Here is a 15,282-nt window from a genome sequence, read left to right on the forward strand (position 1 = left end):
TCATTAGTGTAAATATTGAAGAGAATTTGTACAAGGACACTACCCTGTAGCAGACCATTTTTCTGGTTCCTCCAGTGACTTTCTTTAGCTTGAAGTGTCACTTGGATTTTTTTTACAATTGTCTTTATGTCGCACCAACAGATATAGGTCTTATGACGATGATAGGACAGGAAAGGGCTTGGAGTGGGAAGGAAGTGGCCATGGCCCTAATTAAGGTACAGCCCTAGCATATGCCTGGTGTGAAAATGGGAAACCACGGAAAACCACCTTCAGGGCTGCTGACAGTTGGGTTCGAACACACTATCTCCCGAAAGCAAGCTCACAGATTTGAATCTTCTGTTCAGTAACAAGCATTAAATGATTCTTGTAATTCTGAAGTCTCCTGTGTATAACAAGTTGGTTGTTGATCCTATTGTAAGCAGCAGTCAGGTCAACAAAAGCAGTGCCAGTTACAAGGCCCTTCTAAAATCCATTCTCAATGTACTGAGTATGGTTCAACACTTGATCTGTGTTCGACCATTCTAGTCTAAAACTTGCCCGTTGATTAATCAGCTTACTGTCTGCAAGATAAGTCATTCTATTGAGTACTCTGTGTTCTAACAGTTAAAAAGGTGACTCAGAAGGGAGACAGGCCTGAAGTTTTGGGGTTGTCTGGTATCATACCTGGTTTTAAATATGCCATGATTTTTGCCTCAGAACAGAAACAAAACTTAAAGAAATTGACTAACTATTCCAAGGTATCTTCACCAAAATTCTTGATTTTTTCATTCCTAATACCTTATAAACCATCAGACTTTCCTACTTTGACCTTTTGGATGATGTTTTTAACTTCCTCATGTGTAAGCAGTATATCCTGATAAAAGGTTGAGCAACAACTGGCTGGGTGAGATGTGGAGTCTTTCCTTCGTGGATTTATCAGGCTTTCTCTTCATGATTAGCTGATAGGCCACTTGATCTGGAATAACATTATAGTAGCCTGTGTTGCATTTTTTAATGCCAGATAGCTGGTGAAATGCTGTTCTTGCTTTCTGACTACTGTTTGACATATTGATCTCAGAAGTAGTCTTCTGCCATTTTTCTCTCCTTCCTTGTTCTATGAGTTCACTGAGCTTGTTAGATATCAGTCAGTTAGTTCCAAAACTCAACATGTCCATGAAAATTAAAAAAAGAGATACCTATTGTATGTTTCATAATCTTTCCGACTCTCTGTTTAACACGTGATAATGTTTTGTTCCATAACTCTTCTTATTCCGTACGTATTAAATCTTAAATGTTCAGTTCTGTTATAAAACTGAGCATAACTTGACATGTGAAAGTAACATGGTAACAGAAGGAAGCTTATTGTTGTAAGAGGGGTTTGCAGTTAATAATGCGTAGTTGAGTGAATTGACAGTGACTTCTTTCATTATTGAGAAGCCAGTGTGCACACTCACATAGCTTTTCTAACTAGTGAAATGGATGAGAAAGGGATTAGAATCTGTGGAAACAGTATTACTGCTACTGAGCCACGACATAGTAGGAAAAGATCAAGAGATGTGGGTACATAGAAGAAAAATAGAGATAAATGAGCAAGGTGAGCACTGTATCTACATTATTTCATCTTTAAACTATCATAGCATTAAGACTGACCTGAGGTTAAACTAAAAATCATGAATGAATCAAAACAAACATTTTCTTTATGGTATCAAAATTATCACAATTTTTGTTTATATCAGGCATTCATCAGTGGCATGCCATGAACACATTCATTACCCCAGCTGCATTATTTTTTACAATTTGCTTTGTGTCGCACCGAAACAGATAGGTCTTATGGCAATGATGGTATAGGAGTAAGAAGGAAGTGATCGTGGCCTTAATTAAGATACAGTCCCAGCATTTGCCTGGTATGAAAATGGAAAACCACGGAAAATCATCTTCACTGTGGTTTGAACCCACTCTCTCCCTTATGCAAGCTCACAGCTGTGCTACCCTAACCACATGGCCACTTGCTCGGTGCAATTATTCTTGAAGGAATCACAGTTCCACCACTCTCTCTAAAGCCAACATTATAGTACTATTTTATAAACTCACTTGATAACTAAGTGAAAATATAAGAAGCAAACAGATCAGGCAACAAATAAGTAAAAAAATAAATTAATAAATAAGACAATTTAGGTAGTAAAGAACTTATGAAATTATAAATCACTCGAATAAGAATATATTCAACCACGTACTTGCACATGTTTCCATAATTGGTATATATGGCAGTGACGGCACCATCATAATTTAAGCTACAGCAGATATTAAACAATGTACTTACGCTTTCATCCACTAATGCTTCCTAAAAGTACAGTCATTGTTTTCACAGCAATATACTGAGACTAACTTCTTGTTTTTTAACTTGAAAAGCCTAACCTAAACAGAATGAGCAAAATTTATCAGGTATTTTTCCATTGTCGAAGTTTTACAGTTGAGCGTAGGTACAGCAGCGACAAGGAGGGAAATTATTCCTCATGACGTAGGCTTATACCACTGTTATATTCCCGAACAATGCCATAGAACTCACAAAAACTTCATCTATAATCCAAGAAGAATGCTACAAAAATCTCAATATATGACCATTGTAGGCAAACCCACTTGTATACAGCAACCAAATACAAAATTTTTGTACTTTGTGCTTGGTGTTGCGTACATGCTGGGCAACCTTAATATTTTTCTGCGAGCATCAAAAAACATACTCTACATGTGTCATCAATGAATTGCTCCAAAAAATTTCATACAAGCTGAAATCCAAAAATAAAATAAATACTTTTGATATAATTGATTTCATAAAATTGGCTATTTCTACTAGCAAGACTATGTGCAAGTGGCTGTACTGTTTTTTCCTTTTGTTTTTTTCTTCTAGCCTCTGGTATCTGGCGCTGAACACTTCAAGTATTAACTAACATATACCTAAGCTAGCTGCTTTGCTGCTGTAAGATGCTGGGAATCTCAGGCGAGGCCAACAGCTAGCATCCTGCCTCCCCAAGAGAAGGATACTTACAGCTTGTGGTTCAACCAAGCGACTTGAATTTCGCTGGGGTAGCTCTCTTTTGCACCGGCAAAGAAACTCAGCTTGCTGGAGAGACCTGGACTGCAGTAGAGAGAACAAGTTATCGAGACAACTGTACTTGCCTTTACTTAGCTGTTTGCAGTTTATTTAACTTGATAAAGAAATGTTCTAAGGAATAATAAGAAAATATAAATACAAATTTTTTTTCCCCAAGAGAACTGGGGTAGTTGGGATTCAGTGCACGCCACTGGCATTCATCAAAATCTCTTCCAAAGAAACCAAACTGCACCCATACATCCAGATGCAGTTTCAATTGTAATGATCTTCAAATGCAAAATGTCAGACATTTCGACCAGTCATTTTATGATTTTCACAATAACGTGTGTCAAGATACATTCATTCTCTGGTATATGACACAAGAATCTCTCAAGAGAAATTGACCATGAGTAAGTAAAAACAACAAAGGAAAACAAGTGACTCTGATGTACTATATTCCTAACTTGGTTTCTGAAAAAGTCTGTAAGTTCAGGTATGTCAAAATGCCTTTGTTTCAATTTTGGGAATTTTGAAGTTTCATGTTCAGAGACTTGGGAATATCTGAAGGTAGGTCTCTCACCAAAGGAAAGAAGAGGAGGTGATACTCGTTCAAGAAAGTTCCAGGCATGTACTGAATATGCAAGGAAGTTGAATCATTGATTCCCATTGAGTCAGACTACTGTTGCAGTAAGTGCAAGAGGCAGTATCCGTCAACTGATCTGACTATTAAATAATTATGGCATATTTATAATGCAGGAAAAATACTGAATGAGAGTCAAATATGATTTCTTTCATCTCACTTTTACAACCAAGTACAACATATGTGTCAAGACTGTGGTAACAGACAAATGTTCAAAGTGTTTTGAACTAGAAGAATGTATGAAGAGAGCAAAAATGATAGGAATATAGCATTGAAAGATAAGTTGGTAGCTGACTTGGTTATCACAAACTACGTGCAAAGGTTTTTTTTACAAACTCTTGCAAACACAGAATGAGGCTGAAATTACTTACTCCTTTGACTGTCAAAGCCTCCCTATCAAGCTGCCTACTACAGTTGCCAGTTTTACATGTATAATTTTACAATATGTGAAGGAACATCTATGACAGCTCAATCGAAAGAAAACACATTTATTTGTTGCTGGACAGAAAGTGACGGATTTAAAAGTTCCAAGGAAATAGCTTCCTGCATTCATCACAGGTTAAATAACATAGTCTTCCCTGCGACTGTGCGCACTATTCACCTCTTTTGCTGACAGTTGCGGTTGGGGGTGGGGGGGAGCAAAATAAAACTCAAATTATGATAGGTATGGTAAGTAAGTTGTTGAAAAGTGATGCTCCAGATCACATAAAAAACAGTACTTGTACTTTTTCCAGTATCAGGACAGTTTTTATACCACCAGACAGAGCATTGGGTCCCATTGAAAAAGAAATCCAAAGTCGGGAAATAATTCTAAAGCCAGGGGATTATAAAGACTTTTTCCAGAAATTTGGAAATGTAATCTTTTCTGATAATTTTTAACTGGAAGAAATCAGTTAATGAAGTTTTAAAACCACCTGCTAACTAGCATTTCGAATTTGCTCCCACAAAAAGATTCATCATACAAAGGAATAAAACCACAATAACCATTCAAGGTGAAGCAACATATTTCAGAAACCTGGGCGAGCTGAAAGGTGTTTGTAGAAGAGGCAAGAACATAAAACAAATATTCACTGAACCAATACAGATCTGTGTTTAACCTAAAGTAACAAAAGTCAATGACGTTCTAAATCTACTTGGAAAGCATTATGGTAGTGAATGGGAATCTAATCCAGATCTCAGCTTCTACAAGGAAATGGCAAATTCTAGACAACTGAACTTCCAAGAGCAGGAAGAACAACAGGAGGAGGAAGATGAGCCAATGATTGACAGCGATGTTATTTGAAAGTGTTCTCCAGGAAGAGGATAGTAATTTACTCATAATGTTGAACTCATTGAAGAAGAAAATTTTCCCATTTTTCCCATTGTGAAATATAGAATTGTCATCAAATAAGAGCTATGTTGAACTTAACATGAAAATAAGAATGTTTAGTTGTATTAAATCTACATATTCCCTCAGAATTCATTCCAAACCACATTGTGTCCATTGTTCTTTGTTCCAAAATTCAACATGTCCAACAAACTTTAATTATTATTTAACTCAAGTGAAAACCTACATTGGTGTGATTGTTGTTATTTCAGTCATAACAATTGCCTTTATTATAATACAAATTCTCATTGGTTTAATGCTGATATTAACAATGATGACAGTTTTTCCATTTTTTCTCAATTCACTTTTACATGGATATGTTGAGTTTTGGAACTAACCAACTCATATGCTGGTAACCTCTTCAGGTAGCATGGAGTTCTTTTAGTAGTGATTCTTCCTCCTTAGTTAGTCCTGGGCTCTAAATTTTGTTGTGCCCCTAGGAATTATCTTTTATGAGATCTCTCATGCAGCAGTATTGAAGTCTTTGTATCCTTCACAGCTGGTGGGAATAATTTCAGCAGAAGAGTCAAGTTGTAGTTTGAATTCCTCCAAATTAGCCTTATTAAAATTGAAACATGGTTGGCTTGATGAGTACAGGGGATTAATGCCAGATGCAATGCTGCAAATTATGGGTCAATGTTGGCTGTTGTCTGGATTAGTGTGACTAGACCAGTGCCTGCTTGTGAATGATTTGGGCTGTTTGGAGTTGTATTTGACACTCTGATTATTTGCTTCTTCCCATCGCTCAACAGCTTCCCTATTTTCACTAGTTTTGCTATATCCCCAGCTCATACTGTGACCGTTGAAGTCAATTTGTAGAATGATGGTGACACTTTTGATTTCTATAGTTAGAATTTCAGTATCTTCCTTTTCACTGATGTCTGTAGACAAGATTATCAGTCCAGGTTGTCAGAAGATGGCACTATAAGCAATAAATTTCATGGTTGGGCTCATATTGATGGATATGTCTTAATTTTTACAAAAAAACCTTTAGTTTATTATCCACCTAATCAACAGAAGTGTAGTTTTGAAATCATTTTAAGTGTCATTAATCTTGTGACCTGTTTTTATTCAAATACACTTGACCATTGATCAAATGTCTAATGTGTGAATTTGTTGTGCGGACCTTGCATTCCAGTTTATCTCATCCATATCACCTGCAGCTACATCAAGAGCTCCACAGACCAGATTTTGGAACTCATATTAATTTTTGTGTGTGCAAGTGACAAATGATCCTGCATTTGTATCTCACATTTTATTTTCGGATGAGTCATGATTTCATTGGCTCTGTGAATCCATCATAATGTGCACTACTGGAGTGTTGAAAATCCTTACTGGGTAAGGCTGGCAGCATTTCAAGCATGATGGGGAGTAAATATCTGGTGTGGTATACTGGGTGATCACCTAATTGGACCATATTTCTTTGAGGATCATTTGACATGAGACTGGTGCCTACAGTTTCTTCAAGTCCAACTACCACTGCTGCTAGAGAATGTACGCCCCAGGCGAGCATACAGTATAACCATGTTCTATCAACACGACAGATCTCCCTCTCACATGCCAGCAGATGTTCACAACTACCTGAATGTTACATACCCCGGTCGATGCATAGGAAGAGGGAGACCTATAACCTGGCCTGCTAGATCACCCAATTTGATGCCACTGGACTTCTTCCTATGGGGCTATTTGAAGGATGTAGTGTATGCTCAGCAGCTGGAAAATCCTGAAAGCCATTGAAACCTTATTATGGGAGCTTGTGGGGTGTAGTGTATGCTCAGCATCCAGAATATCCTGAAAGCCTTTGAAACCTTATTATGAGAGCTTGTGAATCCGTAACACCTATAATGCTACAACAAGCCTGAGTGTCAGTTGAACAACGTGCTGAAACATGCATTACTGCAGAAGGCCATCTATTCAAATACTTAATGCACTAACAGGCTGTTGCTCAAGCGGGTTCAACCCCCAAACAATCTGTCCTCATCCAGCCCTGCTTATGAAACATCCACATAAGCAACCCCGATGGCCTAGAACAGTGCCCAAATAAATAAATACGTAAATAAACAAATATCTGTCTCTGTGGCATAGTGGTTAGTGTGATTAGCTGCTACCCCCAGAGGCCCAGGTTCAATTCCCGACTCTGCCATGAAATTTGAAAAGTGGTACAAGGGCTGGAACTGGGCCCTCTCAGCCTTGGGATGTCAACTGAGTAGAGGAAAGTTTAATTCCTTCCTCAGCCACTCTCAAAGTGGTTTCCCATGGTTTTCCCCACTTCTCCTCCAGGCAAATGCTGGGATGGTACATAACTTAAGGCCATGTTGCTTCCTTACCACTTCCTTGTCTATCCTTTCCGATTTTCCCAACCTCCCACAAGGCCCGTATTCAGCATAACAGGTGAGGCTGCCTGGAAAATGAACTAGTCCTCCACCTTAGTTGTAATTGCCCAACCCAAGTTCTCACACTCCTGGACACTGCCCCTGAGGAGATAGAGGTGGGATCTCTTGCTGAGTCTGAGGGAAAAATCAATCCTGGAGGGTAAACAGATTAAGAAATAAATAATAAATAATTTAGTAAATTAAGTATTTATAAATAAATAACCCACAATGTGAGGGCATTCAGATACATTGGCTTTGTGGATGATTCTCAAAGTACAAAATGTGAATATAATTATCAGGCTCAAGTTGGATTCAAACCCACCTACCAAACACAGTTGTGTTAGCAGCACCTCACTCAACCTATGACACCATGGCAACTCCAGTGAGTACTTTATCAGAAATCATACTAGATGGACAACTTCACAAATGCACATGTGTTTTCAATCACTATTCCATCACTTTTAGCATTCATTTCATACCCTACTGAAAGCTTATAATTGGCATGTATATTTTACATAACCGTATGACAGTTTAATGCATTGTGTAAATACCTGTTGCATGCGGTACATGTTTCTGCAAAGGTGATGGTGCAGTGAGTGATTAAACGTGATTGTTGCTTGGTGTACGGCAAAGGAGAATGGACCATCACGCTATCAGTGATGATCGTTGGTATGCCTGACAACAGAAAAAGTCAGGCACAGCTGACTCACCCAGTATTCCACCATTGCTCATCTTTCTACAAAAGCACTGGCAAGTTAAATTTCTCGATATAGTGCTCCCTGGCACCCTTTGAGGGATTTCTGAAAGTGGGTGGATAACTGGACCTCTTTTCAGTAAATGGCTTGAGTACTGCATAGCCATAGTGAAGTCAAGAAACGATGATCTTGTTGTTCTTATGATGGACAGACATTACACCCATATGCAAAACATTTATGTTATTGAGAGAGCACAAGAATCTGGTATATCCATCATACACTTGCCTGCTGAATCTACAGCAAAGTTACAGCTGTTGGATATTTCATTTATTTTTCCATTGAAAACTTATTTTTCTCAGGGTGATGAAAGATATTGACTAATCACCCAAATAACTTCTTTTTTTAATGAAGATTCAAGCTGTAACCATGGGGACCATAGTGAATGGATTTAGGAAAACAGAACTTTATCCATTCAACCCCTACATCTTCTGTGAAACCATCTTTGTAGTGACAATACCAGCAGCAGCAACACAGGCTAGACTCGAGGAGGCTGAAGCCATGACCAGCAATGTGATCACATGTGACATGAGGTCAGTACTAGATCCTGAAGTTTTGTGTAGTTCAACACACAGTCTAAAGACCTCTCATGTCCAGGTCACTCTAAAGGATATTACAACCATTCCTGTTCTTCACAATGCATCCTCAAGCAATAGTTGTCACTGGAACTCCATATAAAGTAAAGGTTTGTGCCACAGAAGAAAAGAAAATGTTTAGGTGGAACAGAGTGAGGGTGTTGGGGGAAGAGATTCAAACTATACTGCTCAATATTCAAATTCCAAGAATGTAGTAAAACAGCCCTCAAACAAGCCATTTGGGGCTGAAAACCCACCTGTCATACAATCTGAAGCAGCAGCAATGCCATCAGGCAGACTTAAAGAGGAATAATGAAGGAGGTTCATAGCTTGAGCAAGAGTTCCACAGAAGATGAGCTAGACCCACAGTTAGTCTCAATGGACAATGAGGACAGTAACGACAATGTTGATTGTCAATTCTGCAAGAAACCTAGGTGGGAGGACAAGAGATGAGAGAAACGGCTCTTGTGCGCAAAGTGTTTACAATGGTACCATAAACTTTGTACTTCCAGTGATATCTGCGTAGCTTTCATCTGCGGCAGCTGTTTGAAACTTGTTTTCAAATACCAAGCAATGTTTAATAAAACATGTATTATAAGAAATAAATTGACAAGAGGATCCACATTTTCAATACAATATAACAAATCAATAATATTACATAAGTCTTGGGACTAGTTTCAGCCACTTAGTTGCGATCTTCCACCAAATAATTCTTATAATTGAACTTCAATATGGAACAAAAATTAAATTTAGAGTTTATGATTAAAAGTATGTATTACTCTTGATTAATATTTATGCATTGTATTCTAAACAATGATGCTTAATTTTTAAGAAAGTATAGGGGACAATATTAGGAATACTTTTTTTATGTTTGAAATTTTGCATTTATTTAACAATTTCCTCACACATTCCTACAAACTATGTATTATTACTTCCAAATCTTGTACCATTTGGATAAAGGGCTAAGATTTCTTTATCAGCAATATAAAAAAAAAGAAAATATAAACTATTCCAGTTGAAAGACCAAAACAACTAGAGCAGAGACCAAATGTGGACGCTTTATCTTTGTTAACACCAGTCTTTTATGATTTCCGAGGGGTTTCCTAGCCGAGATGGTAAAGGTATGCTTGGTTCACTTGGAGGGATGTGGATTCAATTTCCTTTCAGGAAGTCAAAAAAAATTAGAAACAATATTTCCAGTTCTGGGGAGACACCTTGATTTTAGGCTATGTATTCAACAATGAAGTTTTATTTGTTAGGTCAAAGGTACACACTAATAAAAAATAGATTTATATGGTGGAAACTGTAAGCAGCCATGATGTGAATAATGCCAATATTTTAATGCAATAATCACACACCTTTCCCAAGAAATACAATAATTTTTCGTTTGCATGGACCATTCAGGGAGATGAAAAGTTATTGCTGATTTTAAATTTCTTTGCTTTGCTTAACTGTGTGTTAATATAAACTAGACTCACCTCTGACATCTGCTTACCAGTATCTGTTTAACTTAAATAGGCTTAATTTGGGGGTGAAATACCACTTGGCTCTCCTAGTCAAGACAATCAGTGCAAGAATGACATACTAAATATGCAAAAGTGACCAAGGTCACTGACTAGTTAAATTCCTTCAAGTTGCTTAAAATTGTGATAATAGTGATGATTACAGGAATGATGCAAGAAGGGAGGAATTTATGGTGTTAAAATAAGATCTCATTTCAAAATTCTATTTTAAACATTTTAAATTTCAATTGAAAACATTTGTCTGTATGTTAGACTGCAAAGGAAACTCAATATCCAAATTGCAGTTAAGTTCTAAGCACCGGTACTGATGTTTAGCATAGTAGGTAATACGGCAGGCCAGCAACTACCCTATTGCTCATAGTTTTAAAAGTCGGTACCAGTTTCCAAGACTTTTATTAGTGATCACACCCAAACATCTGTTTCTACAAATAGAAGCATACCTTTAAACACATATATTTGACTATCTTTGAGCTTGAGCAGTTATTCAAAATTACTGCTGAAATTAGAAAATTAAGTAACTTTAAATACATTCACACTCAACTTCTCATGTAGCAGTTTCTTGGTCTTACCCACTTCTACAACTTACAAGTTTCATAGATATGAATCAAATTTAACAAACAGCCCATCATGAGTGAAAATTGGAAAATCTAAAAAAGTGCCTAAATTAAATAAGGTACCTACATTTTCTGTTTAAAAAGTGTGTCTGAAGAAAATTTGTTGGGTTTAACTTCAAGTTTAACAGGTCTTCCAATCAAAGAACCACAATTAGAAATACTGTAATTAAAAGATTAGAATAAAAAATGTATATAATAATTTATTTCTTTTATATTAAATAGCTTTAAGATGTGTCCAATATCAAAATGTACTTTGTATACATGTATTTGACTTGACAGATGAATAAATATAGTATAGACTCCTGAACACAATCAATACTACAGTCACAGGAAATGTAGAGCAAACAAGCAAGCCAGCTAGCTTTTAGTTTTGGGTAATTCCTGACATCATCATCATCATAACCACAGGATTTTCATTTTAATGTGGAATCCAAACAACTGGGATGTAATTTTCCATTTTAAGTATCACATTTGTTGGCTGATTCCTAAACCAATGTCAGCCAGTGCATGTAGGGATCTGAAGATTGATCTAATCATAGAATCTAATGAATTGGAAGGGCAGAAGTTAAAGAAAGATAGAATTTCAATTTGGGGTATAAGAATCCATCAGTCCTGTGCATGGAGCTGTGTACAATTGCAATTTCACAAATCACCAACAAACTTTGAAGAAACATATTTTTACAATGACTTGTTACTAGTGCAAGAGTTATTCTATTTCCTAGAAAAACATGCACTGGCCCCCATGGCAGTCAATACCTTGGAAATACAGTAACAGCACACACCCGTTTGGTTATAACACTGACATTCTCATTTCCCCACCTCAGGACACTAGACTCACTCGTTTAGAATGATTTTCCTAAGTGACGATGTACATCCAGAAATTATGATTCTGGTCATTATCAAGAACCCAATCAAAGTCACCATGTAACTTACGTGTTCTTTCTGTTTGTTGGTACTGCACCTTGATGGCCTAGGCTTCAAGTCATAGTCTGATATACCAAAGGAATATTATAATTCTAGGCTAGCATACAATTTCATTACAGGCTATTCAGCTACACCGAGGTTTGGTAAAGCTTGGCCTGGATGAAGAATAGAGAGATAGACATGTATCTCCACGAGCATAAAGGGGCTCGTTCAGTAACAATAGGTGCTCAACTGTCAATATGGAAAAAATTAAGTTTATATTCTGTAACAACAGAAATTCTGGCAGGAGGGGCATAACTTTTGTAAGATAACAATATTTGTACTGTATGCAGAAATTCTGGCAGGAGGGGCCTTACTTTCATAAAGAGCTTGTGTCAGGCCAGTCAGAGCTGAGATCACAGGAAGCCACCCAGTCACTTATTGTTAGGTGGAAGGATGCATGGAAAATCCAGCTCTACTCATCCCCTTCACATACACCAGGAATACCAGGAGGCAAGGTGATTGGTACCCCAGGTCTGGGGGCATGTTGTCACCAAGGTGGTGATACCTTCCCTGAGGGAGATACTCAAACTCCCACCCACTCCAAGAACCAATACAAAAATACTATTTGTGCTGCCAGAAATTTGCAGTATGGCCACCTTAGATTCAGTGAGGACATAATCCAGCTAGCATCACCATTAACGATAAATAAATAATTTTGATTATGGAGTCATGACATTTGGAATTTTAGAAGTTGACCCACATAAAAGACACCAATATCTTTTATAATCAAACATTAATTCCTGAGAATTCAATCCCAGCTAACTCCTGATTGGCAGAATGCAAAGGATGCCATGGAAGAAGTCAGTTTTCCCATAAAAGGGGGAAGACAAAAATTTAATAATAACTTTTGATCGAATGATTGATTATGAATCAAACTCCATACTTTTGGTCAGAATCAGGTCTCAAACAAGCGGGCCATGTTTTGACACCTGGCTCAGTCTACAAACGTTGATATGGGAGATTTGCTGCTTCTCTCTCTATCATAAACTTGGGTGAACTTGGAAACACTGCAAAAATATATTATAAGGGGCCTCTGGGCCCAACAACTACAACTGTTGAACAGTCAGCCACGGGATGAATCCATACTCATCAAAGGATTGCTATTCGCACTATACCAAAGTAATTAACATATTATATGCATTGGTGAACATAACAGTAATTGGACAGTATTATTATTTCTGCTACTGGGTGATATTCACCTAGATACCAGTTGCTGGTGGATGCCAGGTGTGGAGATAGCATAGACAGTGTATGTGAAGTGCAAATAGATACGCAGACTGCATTCACTCATCATATTTATGTGCATGTATTTGCGTAGGCTGTGATAGGGCTGGACATGCACTCCTTCATGGAACTACACATTGGGATGGAATTATATTCTTTGTGGAATTAATTTGGGCATTGTTGGACATTCCAGATCTGGAAAATGCATGGTCAGCCTAATGGACACTAACTGCTAGAGACATAGATAGTTTCCAGGAACAGTAAATGTTGACTGAACTAAAATTGCATAATAAGGTTTTAAATGCCATATTGATGATGGGTTACCTAGATTATGCTTAAATCATGAACCTGGTTTCTAAATAATTGTGTGAAAAATGGCCATTAAACTTGAGGCATGCTGATGTCATTGAAATATGAAATTTGTATTTAATAAACTGATGATTCTAAATCATTCTGGGACCACATAATAATCATCATATATCCATGACCGATTAAAGTGTGAGGGGATGTAAGAATCATTCATACTTCCCATATTGGTTATTAACCTCAGAACTGAGACATAAGAGGCCGCATGGATGCACAGCCAAAAGAGAAGGAATTTGTGTCATACTGCCATCGTCAAGAAATGTCTGATCAAACTTACTGTAAAACTACGCATATAATAATAATTGAAAATAAAAATCCGGTATCCGAGTGGAGAAGGATTTCCACACTGTGAAAATAAAGAGTTAATGAGAAATAAAGAGAAAGTGAAGAGAGAAACAATTAATTTATAAGCATCTGGGCAGACTGGAGTGAGGAATATTCAGGGCCACAGGTCGTTAATTGAATTAACGTTGAATGATGAAGTGCTGGGGGCATTTCATGCTAAAGCAGTATATGCTGAGATTGGAGGGCTGTTGTTTGGTTATCCTATGAAATATCGCAACCCAGGATAGCATAGAGTTTGGCACTTGAGAAGGCAGGTTTAAATGGGACTAATAATGATGATGCTGATAATAATAATAATAATAACAATAATAATACAAAAAGCGACTGACATTTATGATTGTAGTCGGTGACAAATTGTTAATAAATTAATGAAATAAATAAAACAAGAAAATGAAAACACTCAACAGTAGTTTGGGGATGCCTGGACCACTGCGGTCAGGAGCGTCACACTATTAATTTATTATGTGTAAAGTTTGTTGAGGTGTGGCAATGGTGGCAAAAAGATGGAGGCTAGGTAATTGCTGGAGGAAATAGGTGAGAGGTGGAAGGAGTATGGTCCATGTTGAGGATAGCAGTGGCTAAGGGTTAAAAAGTTGAGAGCTTAATTGAAAATAGTGTTATTATTTCTGAGTCCATTGTTGAGAAAATGAAACTGGAGGGAATAGATATGTTCATAGATACTGGGAAGCAAATAATAGCATTGGAAGTTTTCAGATGGAGTTTAAGGGAAGTCAGAGAGCAATAAAAATTGTGTGTTGATCAATTGATTTTACTGGGTTTTAGGAAGAGTAGGATGTTTGCTTTATCCCATTGTTCTTGATAAATACCAGTGTAGAACATAAATGTATAGATGATACTCGGAAAGTCTGTCAGGATAGCAGGAGCTCCTCAGATGTGTCTATATGTGATTTTGTTGTGGCCAGTGCAGTATTTTTACAATGTACTAAAAGTTGGGTTATTTCTTGGGTGGTAACAGGGAAATTGAAGGGATGAGAATAATATATGTCAGGAAACTGGATTAAGGATGATTGGAGTTCAGCTCTCTCGGGGTGATTGTATTGGTTAGTTAAATGTTCATTTGGATGGTAGTGATGGGGTAAGTTGTAGCGCAAAAGACAGAGGCATAATGTTGGGCAAATAGATCTGCTGTACTTTATCTGTAGAAGGAGGGTTTGAGGTAAGTTAAATAGTGTAAATGGGAAGGGCTTTATTAATTTTTGCCGATCATTTGAAGGTGGTCCAGAATTTATGTGATTCATGTTAATTGGAAAGTTTGTTGGAGGCAGTAGTCGAGTGTTTAAGTTTGATGGCTTTAATGTAGGAGCATGCCTGTCACAGCATTCTTCGATGTTGTTGTAAGGTAGAAGGGTTACAGTTTGGGCATATTAATGATATTATTTGCTGAGTCTTGTAAATGTAGGGCTTTAGGAGGGATGGGGGTTTTGATGGATGTAAGAATTATGAGGGATGTG

This window comes from Anabrus simplex, chromosome 2 (genome assembly GCF_040414725.1).
Source record: "Anabrus simplex isolate iqAnaSimp1 chromosome 2, ASM4041472v1, whole genome shotgun sequence".
In the NCBI taxonomy this organism is placed as follows: domain Eukaryota; kingdom Metazoa; phylum Arthropoda; class Insecta; order Orthoptera; family Tettigoniidae; genus Anabrus; species Anabrus simplex.